Below are 18,110 nucleotides of genomic sequence, written 5' to 3'. Positions count from 1 at the left end.
GTCTATTATTTGGGTCACGTAAGTTACAGCAACTGAGACGGTGAAGAAGCTGTGTACGAAGCAAACAATGGTAGATGTGTGCTAACGAGAGCTGGCTGCCCCTGCCTGCATCACTATAGGCTAGTAAAAACAAACTCCACATTTGCTTTGTACCGTTACATCATTTCTTGTAGGCTAAAATTGACACTTTGACATAATCCTGGTGGTACACAGGATAGTAATATGGATCGTACACTTGGTAAAGTAATGTGAAAGCCTATAGTGTTTTGCACAGGATAACGCTAGCAAATGCTTAACCTTATCTTGAGCCAACTAAAACACAAAATCACAATATATTTCACATGATTTGCAATAATGTTAGTTACCTGTCCAAGGAATGAAAGGAGGAAAGCCAACTCTGAGTCAGTTTTGTGGGTTTCAAAACAAAGCAGAGCTCTTTCCTGTGACTTGAGCCTTTCTGATGTTGACCTTGTTTTCACCCAAAGTCGATTTGATTCTCATTTAGCCTGAAGGGCTCCAGCACATGACACTTTATTGTTGGTTTTTATCCTCACGTGGATTATGTGTTGGAGTCTGTGTTGGGTTGGGAGCTGGTAGTTTTTTTGGTTTAGGCTGACTCCATCTCGTTAGCTGTGGTGTTGTTGCTGTGTGTATGGTACAGGGTCAGAAGGCAAGAGGCTCCGGACCATGCATGCAGTCACAGCCAATGGATTCCCGGAAAATCCGACCCGGAGTCTATATTTAGGATTAGGCATACTCTGTCTGAGGTTACAATCCCTTCACATACAGGCAATAAACAAGGGATTCTCTTCATTAAAAAAAAAACTACATATAGCCCCTTTAATACATTCAAGTTTACTACATTTACATTCAGCTGTGGGTGGAAGGTCAGCAACCTAGCCACCTTTCACTTGGGAGAACAGGTTCCCATGAACAAGTTCCCATGTGAAACAAGATTGATTTGTTTTTTTAATAAAATTAAGTAGTGTTAGCTACGTTAGTTTTGTAGCATTAGCATTAGCATTAGCTAGCTAACTATGTTAGTCTTAAAAGCGTTGACAGCCCCCCATAGCTCTAACCCTTACCCTAACCTTCACAGGGTGTGTGCCTAAACCTAAAGCATGATTTATACTCCTGCGTAGGGTAGCCAGGCATTTATACTTGTGCATCCGTGTGTCCATCAACCTGCAATTACACCCCCAAACACTAGTCGGCAGTAGCGCTACAGCATCCACTGTATTGACTTTTGCCGGCTGAGCAGGCTAACCGGTTTAGCGCTCCGCTAACGTGAATGGGGGTAAAATTGATGAACCCACGGCCGATCTGCTTGCAGCTGGGGTTCACCTCCTTTGAGAAATTGCCATTTTGGGAGGCATGGACAAACGCCACCGGTAGGGGTGCTATTCCTGGAGGACTTGTTGTCCATTATATCATTTCAATCAGGGTGACACACTGGTTGGTCAGAGCACACAGAAAATATCTTCAAGAGTGACTAACTTTGAGTAACTCTGAGTAACGTTTTAAAACTGTTTTGGTTAATGCTCCTCCTGTGTTAGTAGGTTAATCAGTCCTGTATGTACACCACTTAAAACTAAAGACAGTAAACACACAGAAAGCAACCAAACTGGACCAGTTTTATTGACATGAAACTATGCTGTCAACATAAATGTGAGAATGATAGACTGATAGATAGAATGTAGTCAATATTCTACAAGTAGGAGTTTTAAGTTAGAATTTTTGCCTCGTCATCTGTGAGAATAAGTAACATGCCATGATCAGCATCCATCTCTATTAGAAGCTCAACTTGAAAAGAGAGAAAAAAAGTCTGGTACAAACACTGGCCAAATCAGAGGATAGCAGCAAAAACACAGTGATAACTGCGTGTTTGAACTTGGTAATTGGTTGGGCACTCGGTAGGCAATACAACAGAGGACCTACTGAGTGTGGTGTGTGTTTCCCAAACCCACTGTGCAGCCTCATAGAGTACAAAGGCAGAGAATGAACTTCAGAGGGTTTTAATGCCTGAAGAGAAGAATATGGACATTAAATTATCAGGGGAAAACAGCAGGGTGTGAAAAAAGAGCCTTCTAAAGCCTGCGAACGCAAACGTACATACAGGCTGCTTCTGACACGGAAACCTGGCCAAATTCACAGGCTCCTTTATTCTGAGCTTCACACTGATACTCTCGCCGTTTGTGTGTGTGTGTGTGTGTGTGTGTGTGTGTGTGTGTGTGTATGTACATGAATATACTGTATGTGTGCACATGCTTTACTTTTTTAATTGGAATTTAAAGCAGTACGCTACCATAATACACATTCACACTTCCTTTTCTTGCATTGAAAAAGGACATATTTGTGTACATGTACTTTAAAAACTAGACTTACAGTAAATCTGTTATGAAAAAACAACAACACTGTAGCTCATTTACTGCATCTGAGAGACAAGTTTTACATCACTAAATACATTTATTTTACTGTAATTATGGATCATAAAATGTGCCCCTAAGCCAAGACAACTTTTGTTAGACACAAGTAGGTGCAAACTCAACTATTAGTTATCAGTGGAACAGTTACAGGTTTGTCCCTTGAAAGCATTTTGTGCATTCTTTCTAAAGGTAATGCTTTCTGTTTCGTCAAAATGCAAATAAAAACTAAAAACTGTAAAATATTGAATTTCTCTTGTCATGGAAATGTATTAATTAATAGTCTCATTTATTAAACATGATCACAAAAAAAATACATTTTAATTCCCACCATTGCGTCCAGTGTTGTGGCTCTCATGATTGACAGCTATAACGTGGTTTAAAATAGCTTGGAAATTCTGCATGTTCTGCATTACACAGCAGCACCAATAAGGCCTTAGAGGGTCTCTCCAAATAGTCTGAATTTCAAAGTGAGCAAAAAAAACAAGCACAATGGGAAATAAAAGACTATAGCTAAATGAAAAGAATCACTCTTACAGCTTTACACACACACACACACACACACACACACACACACACACACACCTTATTAATCTTTAATATCTTGTCTTGCTTCCCTTTCTTTTCACCTCTCTCTCCTGCTCTCTCTCCCTCCAGTTTATCTCTTCTGAAGCAATTATACCCAAGAGGACCGAGCACATAGGACATGCTCCCACTACCTAGAGCAATAATATATCATTACATACTAAACATATAGCAGCTACGCAAACAGCTTTTATTGCTACTCCAGGGCGAGTGCTATTTATAAGCACCAGTATAGCCACAGAGATCACTCCTCTACCTGAGCTGTATTTGTGTGTTTGGATATCACTTTAGATTTTCCCACTTTTCTTAGAGTACTTGTGTGCTGAAATAATGTCAATTTGTCCATTTTTTCCATTTAATTTCAATAGCTTCATATTGACATTAGGGGGTGCTGGAATTCTTTAGAGTTGAGTGATGAGGTGTTGGATTTGAAGCAGTGTTGAAAACTGACTACTGTATGTGATATTATTTTTTAAAACATCCAGCATTTATTAGAGGTTTTATTTACATTTAGTTTCAACAACTGTCAGCTGTTCAATTAATTTTTTTTATTACACTAAATTAATTAATAATGGTGATAATGAAAATGACAACAAGACAGAATTTTTAAATGTGCAAACCATGTTTATAAAAATCCTGTTTATAGAAACCCAATTATTGTGAAGATGTTTGTGCAATATTTAATTTTTAAAAATTAAATTCTTTACACTTAATCCAATAAAATATTTTAGAAGGATTCCTCTCAGTAGACAAACCTGCTCTGCCGTCTAAACAGGAATCAAACGTCTTCTGTATCTGCCACAAAAAACCTCTTTCATACTTGCTGGAAAAAAAAAAACTTCTACTAAGTAACTTATTCAAAGTACAACTCATGAATTATTTAAGAGAACACATTTCCCCTTGTTTATTTATATATACATATGTATAAAATATCATTTATTCTAAGAGGGTCTATAAATCAAAAGTATTCCCAGAGAATAACAGATAAGTGAGGTTATTGTGCAATGAGGCCAGCTGGTGGTAATAATTTAATGACGTTTTACAGGCGCTATAAAGACAGCAAACAGATGTGGCATTAAGGATTATAAAGTTGGTAAAACTTTTAACAAGTGCTATGTATTTCGGTGGTACAACAGCACAACCCCTAGAATAAAAGGAATTTACACATCCTTCAATTCCAAAGCTATCAATCACATGCGTGTTATTCCCCTGGGAGCGTCTTTACATGCATATTTATCAGCTCAACATGCTAATTCCCGCTGCTATACACCCGCCAGGCACGTCTCCAGGCGTGTTTATGACTCGTAATTGTTGATATCCTTTGATATATTTCTCTCAACTAAGACATCATTTGGTTTTTGTGGTCGAAAGTCAATGAGGCACAATGACCCGAGCTTTCAATTCAAATTTACAGTTCAATATCTATTATACGCTATTCAGTGCCTGGAGAGGAAGCCTCTTTCAAAGCAGAGGGGGGGGATTCAAATGTACTGTATAGCACTTATTAGCAGTTATGCTCATCTCAAGGTTAGTTCCTTGATTGAAAAAGAAGTAATATAAATAAATGAACAAATAAAATAAGCAAAATTGAATTATTATTGCAGGGAAACAGCTCTGTATTTCATGCTTTTTAGCAGGAGTTTGCTTGTCAGAGTGTTGTACCTCAGGGAAAAGTAAATAAATAAAATGCATGTTTGTGGTAAACTTCCATAACTTGGACGTTGCTCACAGGAGCTGTGAATAGTTTGTCATCTTATGCCAAACAACTAATTGTGAAAAACTTTCTGCGGTATAAGACACATGTGCCATATTGTTGCAAGATCTAAGATCATCAACATGCATTTACATTGCTAAAGAGCATATATGGCAGATGAAGCATTTCAGCATAAATTCAGAGCTACATTGGAGAATGAGTGGGAGATCTCTCTTGCTTGCACGCTCTCTTCTCTTTCTTCCTGTTTTCTTTATCTTTCTTCCAGTCCCTCATCCTCTCCCCTTCCTTTTTCGCTTTTCCCGCAGACATCTGCCGACAAGCGCACACCTCCGGGGAACCAACATCTGAGAAATGCAATTTGAGCATTTCAGTGCCACAAAGAAAAGACAAACAATGCTGGAAAAACGAGGGGATAAACACGCTGCCGAGTTGATGCTGGACAAACATGTCGCGTTCTCTCCAATTCACAAATGGCCCTGCTACGTTCAGCGCTCACAGGTGTGGAAATTCAAGGACAAACTTGATTGCGCCCGTGGCCGCTGTTGTTGTTTCTGGGTTTGTTTACTTGTCGTGCTTGTCTCTCTACTATTGTTTGACAGATCCCCCCCTCAGGGATGCGGTCCTTTAAGATGACAGGAGAAGGATGTGTGCTCTTAAAAGAAGAGAACAAGGGAATTAGTCTTCATCAAATGCTGATCTTGGAGGAGAAAATCAGCAAGCAGAGAAGTCAGGTCCACAGGCCAAGTTGTTGAAGCAGCAGCTCAGGGGAATTGAACGGTTCATTAATGTCTTTTGGCCTGAGAGAGCTACAAGAACTGGAAAAAGATAATTTGACAGTTTTATTGACTGTGATTGTAAGTTTGACCAAATAAAGTCCTTGCACTCATTTGCGACAACTACCCTATTTAAGTTTTAGCTGCATAGCAAATGCACTAATAAAAGCCTTTTCAGAAAGTTCATAGATTTTCAAAGAGAAAAAAAGAGATGGCTCTCATGCAGTCTGAGTGGAGAGTCATTTCTTACAATATGGACATTGTCAGTGGCTCCTTAAAGACAAATAAGTGGGTGTCACTGCAGAAATTACTTTCCATGATGAACTACATAGCCATCATCAGCAATGACACAGCGTCATTCACATCAACAACACAGGTGCATGAAAAATGGAATGGGCTGGCAGGAAAATGAATTATTAATGACACATTTAAGTATTATAACAGAAAATCAATGAGCATACCTGGTGTAATTAACATGCACAATGTTTTCCATAATCCAGCACAGTATAATTATGCCTCTCTATTCCAGAACACGTTAGCATTAGCTTTTTCTAAAGCACACAACACCTGTTTATTTGGTTTGCTTGTTCTCTGCCTTCCTTTTTTCCCCTGTAATGATAAATAGGCTGCAAAATGTTATTTAGCTACGCTCCGGTGTTGGATGTGGACCTACAGTCATTTGAAGCTGGCCGCAGACCTTAAGCTCAAAACCTAAAGGGATCAAAACTGTGTTGTTAAATTGCCTGTTTTAACAAAATGGCTTTGTGTTTCTTTAGCCTCTTTAGTCTGTGTTCTGACCAAAAGCAATGTATTTATTTTTACTCCTTTTGAAGTTAATACATACATAATTTAAGTTACTAAATAGATTGCTACAAACCCTTAGTGCTTATTTTGCTGGTTAACAAAATATCTGCCACCCCACATGTACATTTTATGTATTTCATGTGGTGCTATTGATTCAGATTGAAGGGTTGGGGTGTGGGCTTATCTCTGTATACTGTAACATGTCCACTAATCACTGATTACCACCGTCTGTTTGTGCTGTGACCAGTGGCAGTGTACAAGATTTCCCATCGTTCCTGAAGGATGCTGGGGAACAGCTTGAGCGGAATCCAACACGGGACTGGGATTTTTGGCAAGTCAAACTTTATCAGCACAAACATGCGCAAAATGAAAACAAACACAACCCAGACTGCTAATTACCATCCGCTTGGACCTCTGTCCTCTATTTTTCTCAGAGAGACACAAAATGGCCGACTGCACCGTGCACTTCACTAAAAATCAGAGGAGGCTGCTGCTGTTCACTCTGTCCAAGGGACAACCCTTGTCGCCTGGGTAATACAGGTTGACACACTGGTACCCCCAGTGATTTTTCAATCCTATTATTTCATGTGCAAAGTTATAAATTACACGACTGACACCAGTCTGGTATCTTCTGGGCCATGTGGCCTGAATCAACGCCAAATCCTGTGCCACTAATTTTACTAATTGCCTGAGCCTGGCCAACACTTTTCATTGGTGTGGCGCCTACAGTGTCACAGGAAGCTAATGAGCGCTAAATAATGTATGTGAACCTCTCTAATTGCTTCATTTCTCATTTTGCTTACCAATTCTCATATCATGGTTAGGGATGCCAATTTTTTTTTTTTTGCTGATGATTCTAACAGTGGTTAATACTAATAACTCCACCAGTCTGTCAAAGGGCAGAGCCTGGGGAAAATGAAGCTTGTCACAGCACTGTATTATATTTTATAATAGAGAAACACATGATGGCTTGGAATGTATTTATACATATATTATTTCTCAAATAATCCTCTATTTCTATGTGAAATATTCAGACAGAATCTGAACTCCAACCAGCCCTCTTCGGGTAAACACTGGATTATTTTGGATGCGCTCATTGATGCATACAGCATCATCAGGTAAGGCAGCGTATGCCAGCATGTGCCACCTGGGGCTGTGTGTGCTTATGTATTTTTGTGTCTGCACTTGTGTGATTGTGTATATACAGATTGTATTTGTGTGCTTCTCTGTGTGTAACTCTAGCTCACACAGACAGGCATATGGGTGTCTTATAGCATGTGTGTGTGTCTGTGAGTGTGTGTATGACTGTGTTGTTTCCCACTCTGGCTAAGTTCCCACTGCAGCACCCGTTGGCCACCTCTCCTCCCAGTCCTATCAACAGGGAAGCTGTAATTTAGCAGCAAATTTGATCATCCAAATAGCTGAATATTTAATGGTATTAGAGCGCTTGGTAAAAAAGCTGTATTATTTATTTACTCCCTATAGTGTATCCTCTATTCAGGCAACTCCAGGTGGTCCTGTAAATATACTCTATCTGACACACGTGTTAAATTATTGACCGATAATTTATCATAATTCATGTCACTGAAAACTCAATAATGCTCTCCAGGATCTTACCACCTCCTCCTGCTTGTGACCGAAGCAGAGACTGTCGCCTGTCAAGGTGGTGAGAAGGTCAATGCTACCATAAGAACAACATGGATAGATTAAATCAAATTTACTGTGTATCAAGGCTGCAGTTAAAGTTTGAATCAAAGGACCAAAAAACAGTTTAATGTCAAAGTGCTTCATACATTGGAAAGCGCTTGATCATGGTTACAGTGATCAGCAACTTATATGGATCAAACAGCTCGGGGCAAAATCATTCCTATACAGATGCTGTTTTAATACTTTGCTTAAAGTAATCAAGTAGTCCACTTACATTGTTCATTTTGGGTCTTTTCATACATAACGCATACGGGGAAAAAATCTGTAATTTTTAATAAAGAGTTTTTGTTTTCAAACTCGGCTACCAGTTTGGCATTGATAGTCTACAGTTAATTTTAAGGCCTGGGAAAAATTTTAAATGCACTGAAGCCAAATTTTATACATTTAAGAAAGTTAAGCAGGAACATTGATATTGATACAAAGCCTAACTTTAACTTTAAAGAGCTAGTAGTAATAATAGTAATTGGCTTTGAATGCATAGAAGCATATAGTGTCTAACAGAAGAAATTCCTTAAACTGAAAAAAACAACATAATTTAAATTTCTTCATTTTGTACACCTTTACAAAAGGCATTATCCAGACAGGTCCAAGTCAAAACAGACGCGAGACACGAGTCTAAAACATATCACAAAGTGTTCTTAAAGACCAGATTCCCTATAACAAAGACAACAAGGGTGGTTTCCAAGCTGTCAAGATGTTTATTTCTACCCACAACAGCTTCAAAACCACCTGCAGCTGCAGCCTTCTACTTTCTGTGATGGATATAATGTTAGGTAGAGAGTCTGAAGTGAAATGCAGGTGGCACACTGGGTTGATGTAGTTTTTAGAGTTTGTAATGTGCTTTTTTTGTCTTCTATTTATTGCCACATTACCACAACTCTGGGTCATGTATAAAGTAGGAAACAATGTCAATCATTCAACATAAAATTCAGGAAATGTGTGCAAAGTCTGAAACCCATCTTGGTAACACTCATACAACATTAAGGACAAGTAGACAATAAAGGGACTGGTGTTTGTGTTATGCCATGTTGCGGAAGTAATGTTAAATTATTTTAAAATGTAGTGTTTTCAACATTTAAAAGCTTAGTTATGGAAATAGGTTAGACTGGTTGATTAGATTACTTAATTGTAGTATTTGTACTATCATCTCCATGTTATATTTAACTTGTATTAAAATGTATTAAAAGTCACTTGTTATGCACATTATTTGTATTTAAAAAGTACTTCTTTATAACTTCTATAACTTGCACACACCTTGTCAAAACCTGGTGCCGACATTGAAATTATTATAAATAAATAATTAGTCATTTAACTGACGCTTTTATCCTAAGCTACTTACAATTACTATATATGACAGAGGTCACACGCCTCTGGAGCAACTAGGGGTTAAGTGTCTTGTTCAGGGACACATTGATGGATGTCACAGTGGGAATCAAACCCGGGTCTCCCACACCAGACGTATGTGTCTTATCCGCTGCAGCATTTCCCACAGTGCAACTTGAGCTTTGGGCTGCGAGCCTCAAGCAGAGATGAGGAGCCGGCTACAGAGTTCTGGTAAAGCTCACTTCGTTGTAACTCGACGACAGATTTTCCTTCTTTTTTTTTACTTCAAGTGACATCACTTCAAGCAATTTATTAGATTTCACAAGTCACATCACACAGTGCTTTAAAAGTGCGGTACACTTTTACACCATTGCTTTATATTGAAATTGGATTTCAGATTCTGCAATTTTGCAGTTGTTTAGATAAATAGTTCTCCAATACTGCAGAAGAATTACCAATATAGATCCATGTACTTGTCCAGATAGCACTGACTGACTGAATACCTGGTATTTTGATTATTTGAAACAAACAGACATTTTATCCTGACTAGTAAAATCTTCCTTATTAAAACCCATATTAACTGGTTCTCTTATATAGTGTTTTCTTTGATTCAGTCTCTTCTAAAGGACTTGTCTTCAGTAAAGTGCTGGATGAATAAAGATTTAATAATTGATTGACTGACTGACGAAAGGGATCTTGTGGCACATTAGAACAACATAGATCTGCAGTGGCGATTGTTTAGGGATAATGAAAAATAGTGGTGTGTTGAGAAAAATGTCTAAAAATACAAAATACTCTTATTATCCATTAATGACAACACAGTACAGTAGTCATAGTCTCTAATGCAACACCCAAACAGAATGTCACTGGCAGTGAACACAACATTGCATCCCTTAATAGGATTGTGTCTGTATAGCAATTTGTCAAGCCAAAATATCCAGTATTTATGAGACAAATATAGCACATTGGAACAAGTAAGGGAGAGAGAAATCACAAAATAGTCAATAGGATTAACCAAAGCATAAACTAAATGCTCCTTGATGTGTCATCGATAAAAGGATTTTTGATTATTCGTCACCATAAAATGCGTGGCAAGATTGTCATGCTGTCATTGTATTACTGTATCCCCTTTATCTGTCTGTCAATCTAGCCGCATTAGAATCTGGGCGCTGTTTTCTCCCCCGCCTTGTTTTTAAAAAATGGATTTAACACACAGTCTGCATTTAGAGTGCAAAAAACAGATTACCTCATCGCCTCGGGTCGACGTTGCGTTAATAAATGGTGAACTTCCATAAATGTACCCTCGCCAAAAGACACAATGTCATCTTCAATTAATCCATCTGCAATCAATACGTTGGATTTGACACTTTGCACATTAGTCACCATGAATAATTTTATTCACAAACAACAACAAAGACCCAGCAGACAGCCACAATTCCTTTATTGGGAAATAAGCAATAGTACGGTTTGTTAAGTAGCTCATAGAGTAATATGGGTTGTCTGAGTTTTGTACATAGTCTATACTATATGTTGTAAGTTGGATTCTTTCTACAGCTGATGTGCGATAAATCCAAACTGAATCATTGTACCTCACTTCGGTTAAGAGGCCTCTTTTCATCGGTGAATGACAACTTCACCAAACATTTAAGCAAATAACGTTTACTTTTTATGCAATATAGATTAATTGGAACAATTTTGTCTTTGTGTATTTTTACACACACATTGCCCCTCTATATTATCACATTTACATGCTGAAGACACACCAGTAAAACAACAACAGTACATCAAATCAGCTTTAATGAGTATGTATATTTTTCATGAAACAAAGTTATGGTTGTGCTATTGTAAAAACTGAACTTGAACTTAAATTGCCATAACTCTAACTGTAATGCAAATGAGTTTTGACTGCATTTCAATACAGAAACTTAGCTCTATGCTCCGCCTTTATCTGTTCACATCTTACGCAAATAAAAATATAAATAAAGCTTTAGACAACACAATGTTATATTCATTAAGCTTCTACATATGCATGAATGTCTTTCTCCCTGGCTTCCGTTAATTAACAAGCTAAGTAGCCATATAATGTCATATATGACAGTCTATCAGATAAAAGCAGCAATGCATTTTATATTTGTATGATTTAAACCAACTCAACAATTGAAATGGCCATTCAAACTGTAGCTACCTCTTTTTAACTGCTGAAAGTGGAATAAAATCGTTTTGGACATGAAAGCTGCACTAATCAGTGTTGACAATGGTATATGTGAATGGTGATTTAGCTGTGAACCCCCAGAGAATTATCAACCACATCTGCAGTTCCCCTTAGCTCTATGGAGTGTTTTAGCCTCTTTCAGCTCATTTTTTGGGGCCCGAATTGTCCAAATACGGACATTCTTCCTGGACTAGGCTGGGTTGACAGACATTTCTTGTAAAATGAGTTGGTTGGGGTCACATAGAACCAAACTTATTCAAAAATCCATCTGATATGTTTCATATAAAAACGACACCTGGTGAAATACAATAATGACCCTATGAAAAAAAACAAAATTATGCTGATTGGAAACATTTCATGCACTATTGAATGGTTCTTTACATCACAATAAAGCTCAGAGAACCATCTGACTCTGCTGCAAAGAACATTTTTTTTCGTAAAAATGCTCTTTACAGCTCTGTAAAAAAAAAGTTCTGCAGTGGTGCAAGCCTAAAGAAACATGTTTTAAGTAAAACTTTGGTTTTACTTTTTTGGTTAAGTCTTTGATCAACCTTGAGTCCACATGCAGGCAGCTGTTTCAAGCTAAAAGCTAAAGATAAACCTTTAAACACTACCTGCTCAGCACCAAACGGCACACAATAACTAGCTAGTGAACACATGTGGAATTTAGCAGCTAAAGAGCCAAATATTTCCATTTGGAGTTGTTAAAATGGAACTACAATGAGGATAAAAATTGGACTTACATTTATTAAGGGGATTTTGGTTTCAACACGACCCCAGAATAATGCAAATGTTGCTCTGTATCTGCTGGATGGATAAACAAGCAACTAACTGCTAACACGTTACCAAAACATCTGTAAAAGGTAATGATATATTAGTGTTCCAGACTGAACACAAAGAGAGGGGGCCATGCGATTGCATACAAAGTGAATGACTTTAATGCACACAAATTTAGGTGAAGGTTCATCTGCAAGCTTAATATTTCAACTTGAGCAAAAAAATGGGGCTCATAGTAAGGTTTTAACTTCTGACTCCACATTAACATAAACAGACAAGAACTGGAGTTCCTGGGGAGTTCTGACATCTGTCAGAGTCTGAGCTGTCACAAACACACACACACACACACACACACACACACACACACGTTGGAAAGTACATGCTAGGTAGATACCGCTAATGTCTCTACAGTTGGTATATTGGTTGTTTGGGAATACGGACAGCAAAACACTCCACTGTTCAAATTGGAATGAAAACGGAAATAACTTCATGCAAAAATTTGCTTTGCATTCTGTCTGAAAACACCTTCACTCTGCAGAGTACAACCCCTCTACAGACCTCCAGTGCTTATTTTGATAAAAGGGACATTATGACATTGAACAAACAGAGCTTGTTTTTGTTTATCTATAATATAAAAGAATATTTCCTTTTGAAAGTTTGTCAACAAAATCACTATAAAGATAGTATTAACATACAAGTGTGTTTCATGATGCATCAGTTTTAAATAAGTAGAATTTGGCCACAATATGCAAGCTGTAACAAGGCAATGGGATCAACCAGGGAAACACAAAGGCAAAAAGCTTTTCCAGTTGACAGAAAAAAATAAAAAAGTACATTAAAAACAACAAGTTGATCTAAGCCTTGACAAGTGAAATAAACGTTTTGAATAATTTAACTAAAGCAAACATTTCTTGTTAATTTTGGGCTAATTATAGCCATGCTAGTGGAGAAGGTTGGCAATTTAAGCTCTTGGGCTCCGCTTGTCACAACGACTCCTTGAAGCTTCATTGACTGCCACAAATAATGTGTGCACTTTCTTAATAAAAATTTGCCTCGCAATCAGGAGTTCAAAGGGAACTCTTGGTGGCTGTGGATTAGGCAGTCAACATTACACTACACTGGCTGTGGATTGTTGTGGCAAAGAAGCACTAGCACAAATCACACTGGTCAAATTATAGCCTGTTTAATGTTTTTCAGATGATAGCAATGAGGAAATATGGTGATCTAGAACTAATCTACCCTTTGTTAGCTCCATGGGTGAGACCTAGGCAATATTCACGGCTCCACACTGTGAGCTGAAGAAGCCTAAATAACTGAGAGAAAATGGTATTTAATGAGCCAACATCAAGGCCCTCAAAGGCTGTGAAGCCAACATTATCAAGAGGATGCAGGTGAGTACAAGTGGATACAAGCATGGCATGTTTGAAGAGATGACACCATGTTCCACATTTATTTATACAAATTTGATGGGAAATGACTCAGACCTAGCATGACACTGCTGATCACTGAGTATGCTATGTATTTGAAGCAAATGTACCCTCTAGCATAACAAGCAAAATGTGGACTGGTGAAATCGCAATGTGTGTTTGTTAAAAAGAAAACAAGTTCCTCTGCAAACAGCGACACATTTTAAAAGACCCTGGCTACACTGTTTTGTACAATGTTGTTGAACATAAAGAACCTAATGATCCTAATGTAAAGTACTTTGGTATTTGAGCGTTAATCAATAAATATTGCTCTTTGTATTTGTAGAGGTTGGAAATGAAATATACTATGTATTACAAGTAAAGCAGCTGTAAACAATATTTTTTAATAATGAATCAAATGACAATGTAAAAAAAAAACAATATGACAATGTGAAAAGGATCGCTCTTGGTAATAAACCAGCTTCATGGAGCAGGAGTTCTGGGTGCAGGAGGTGGTCGAAGACAGAACCCCTCTGGAGAACAGCGGCGGAGACAGACCCCTCAGGAGGTCGGGTTGGAGGCCTGGCCATGTTACTGGAGATCAGGACCAGAGTCTGTCATCTGGAGTGTGGGACCAGAGGTTGGCAACAGTGCAGCAGGACTGGAGGCCTGTGGCTGGAGTGCAGGAATGGAGGCTGGTGACAACTGGGAGACAGGCAGGTGAGCTAGGAAACACCTGCTTTCCAGGCTCAGAAGATAGCTGCAGTGCAGGAACTTGACAGTTCAAGAGCATGGGATTATGGCAGTTCGTGATGAACAGGACATTGTTGCAATGGGAAGTTTCTGGAGCAGCAGCACATTCTGTACTCTTCAGCTAAATTGAACTTTCTGCAAAACGGAGCCTAACGACAAACCGTTGTGTCACATAGCCACGTCAAGCCATTGGAAATAATGGGTTTTAATGCGCAGTTGTGCTGTTGTTGCATTGTGTCTGAAAGGGCCTTTAAAGGTCTGAACGCACTGTAATAACTGAAGATGATGTATCAACATTTGTATCAACTAGATCTCTAATCTGGATTTTTAAGTCAATCTGATCAGTGTGATCTAACCCTGTAAAAGGACATGATCCAGTTGTCTATTAAACAACCACACAAACACTTTTTCAACCTTGTGGAGGAAAGTTAAAGCAATCTTGTAATAAAATTGTGCTGAGAAATAGGCAGAGCAAAAGCAGATACTGCTCCATAAAAGCAACACCCAAAGAAACACCAGACAACAACAAACAGGGACCTAATGAAAATCATACAGTAACAAAGATGCTATCCCTTTTGGCAAACATATATAAAAGCCTCAGGGTGCTGATAAACTAAAACAGTGTAGATGGGCAACACTCCCAGCAGTTATCAACAAAATGAAAAATCATATCAAATGTTTCCTGGCAACAAGAAGTCCCTCAGTGTTCGAAGCAACAGTCTTGAGGCAACTCCAAGGATGCTGTTGCTCTTCATATCAACCAAAATGTTTTTTGTTTTTTTTTTGTTGTCTGCAGCTTGACTTTTTTTTTAATTGGATAAAGAATAAGTCAACTCCACTTCCTACATTTCCAACATTTTTGAAGGGTCAATTCGTTTCTCTTTGAGCATCTGCACTGAGAAAGTGTGTGACAGCTGTTTGTCTGATTGGACATTCCAAGTGTTTCATTTACAGTTTGCATGCCATGTTGTGAAACAGATTTTGACACATTTCCATGTTGATGCATTTCTAGTTATCTGCACATATTGTTTATTTGCCTTTCAATATGAGAGAGTTGTTGAGAAAGAAAGAGACATGAATATTCAGGCAGGTACACTGATACGTTGATGTTAAACCTATTGCTCATTTAAAGGGGCTAAAACGCACACGATACCATTTCTTTGTCTGTCTCATAAACTAAGAGACAGAAAGATAGCTAGCTAGCTAGATAAATAGTTGGAATACTAGCAGCTCTACAGACTTGAATCTTAAGTGCAGAAGCAGACGATGCATAATCTATCTTCAGCTATGACACATTTACTGCAAATGGTGATGCAATCAACTCTTGTGGTTTAAAGCTAAAGATAAACCAGGTCAACTGAATATTCCTTGTGGCTTGTGGTAAGGCTTTGACTTATGCATTATATAGTCACAGTGCCCTGCCACACAAAGCCCTGTCGGCATGCACTGCAGTCTGCTTCATTTCTCTGTCCCCCTGGAGTTGCTTCCAACTCGCCCTTTTTACCCCGTTCCACGTTTGCAGCTGCAGGTGGCGTTTGCGTACAATATTTAACAGATTCACACATGCCTTTGCCTCCCCCTACACCCTCCACTCCGCTATCCCAGCGGGTCCCTGCATGGCGTTTGAGCTCTGAACAGCATTACCATCAGTCCAGTGTAAATAACATGAAGTGGCAACTCATAAATAGTTAATGATGCAAAAAATCCATGAAGTCGCTCCCCCGGCTCTCTGAGCACTGTGCTGCTGCCGGTTGCTACGTTTCCTGGAGGGTCTTGTGGGGCACCCAGTGTTGGTTTGAATCATTGCCGGTGCCGTGACGAATTCACAGAGCGATTAGTAACAGGTGGTAAAACGCCACAGCAGGTTATTCAAGGCAGGCTGATATCACAGAGCTAACGGTAATTATAAATGTTTGCACTGCATGTCAATAGAAGTAGACATGAACATAAGACCTCAGCAGCAAAAAAGCGATGAGAGCTTTGTTGTTATACTCAAAGGGAGCTGGCAGTGATGGACAAACTGCAGGCCTGCATGTCTGGAAATGAAGCACAGTGGGGGATTTTGAATGGGATCCACTGCTGCTACTTTTTGAATAATGCAAGTACTCAAATAATCTTCAGTCCTCAGTTCCACTTTGCTATTAAATGACCTCGCCAGCTCTTCCACCAGTAGCTGATAAGGATAGTGGAATTTATGTCAGTACATGAATATAACCGATTTAGGAACAAAGATCATGTTCATGTTGGGTCATTTAGGACATGATCAGTCCTGTCTGACTGTTTATGACAGTGCTGTCTAGTATTAGTGTTACTTCTGCAATGCAAGTGGAAGTATTATGATGCAATACGTCCTTGATTTATGACATTGCGTACTACTGCTTTTAATGACCTCCTCACCAACAGCTAGGTTGCGTTTTTTTACCCTTAAAATGCTTCCTACTTTCTTTCCATACCTACTTCTTTCCATTATTATCTGGAAATTGATTTGATACTGCCATCTTATCACTTCTGCAGTAAAACCAATCAAGCACCTTCAAGGTTTCGTTTTTCATAAAACCCAGGAAGCATTATTGAATCTCCTATAACCTATATTCAAGTCTCTTTGTTTACTTAGTTCCTACATTTTTGTGCCTTCAGTTGCGGCTGTTAGTGTTGGGCAATGTGACAATATATAGCGTGAGACATAGATGTATGCATGTCACAGATCTTACTATATATTTATATTGTGGTAACCATCCCTTCAATATATCTTGGTGTGTTATGCCATTGCATTGCAAATCACTGAGCAGGACTGCTTTAAGTTGAATAAAGGGAAATGCTAGGTTGTTATCTGATTTTTGGATCAATGTGTTGATCAATGTGTTGAAGTACCTTGATTTGTGAGGTATTTAATGTTTTGTTGACATTCGGCTTTAACTTCAAATTGTTTGGGGTCCCAAATAGTTTCTGTCAAGAATCTTAAAATATAAATACATAAATAATTATATAATTAATTCTTAAATACATGAATAAATATATTATTGAAATCATGGTTGCTCACATAAAGCATGTGCTGCAGTGTGTGCGCTTTCCGGCGTTTGGGGAATCTGGGGAATCCAGTCACACGTTTACTGATGGCTTTTTCAGAGGTGTGTCAAGCAGGCCAGAGACTCTTGAATTTCCTTCAGAACTCTTCAAAGTAAAAGCTCTTAATAAACTCGACATGAAGCATTGCTGAAAAATATGTTCTTACACTTTTTTTTAAAAGAGGCACAATCACTTATGAGGAAGCGGTTATGTGAGTAACTGTTGCTGTCATGACTGAGATCTATTTCAGCACCAGCCATTATCAATTTAATTATTTTTTATTTTTCTACTTATCAAAGCAATCTGTCTGGTTCTGGCCCGTGGGCCGCCTATTGCCGACCACTGATGTAGAGAGTATTGCCCCTCCTTTTGCCACAAACTAAACTTGCACATTTGATAAATCTGATAAAATATGTCTTATATGTATTATGTATTACCATAAAGAATTTTTATCATACTAAACAAATTGTTTCATAGGGTTGTCCCAGACTAAAGATTTACATAGTCGAATCATGTGTGTGCGCAGCGATTCCTAGCGGGTGGGGTTACACACAGTAGCTCTGCTTT

General features: G+C 38.5%; 1 long non-coding RNA gene across 1 annotated transcript; it reads left to right on the top strand.

Moving 5' to 3' along the window:
• The first annotated feature begins 1,312 nt into the window (after window positions 1-1,312).
• Window positions 1,313-5,606, top strand: LOC119896846. Its single transcript, XR_005443290.1, has 3 exons — window positions 1,313-1,391; window positions 5,028-5,220; window positions 5,322-5,606. It is a non-coding gene; the product is annotated as an uncharacterized LOC119896846 (long non-coding RNA).
• Window positions 5,607-18,110: the final 12,504 nt, after the last annotated feature.

Source organism: Micropterus salmoides, unplaced genomic scaffold (assembly GCF_014851395.1).
Source record: "Micropterus salmoides isolate LMB-PRFRI ecotype aquatic unplaced genomic scaffold, ASM1485139v1 Ms_hic_scaffold_11, whole genome shotgun sequence".
Taxonomy (NCBI): Eukaryota; Metazoa; Chordata; class Actinopteri; order Centrarchiformes; family Centrarchidae; genus Micropterus; species Micropterus salmoides.
This window is presented reverse-complemented; position numbering and strand designations above follow the sequence as displayed.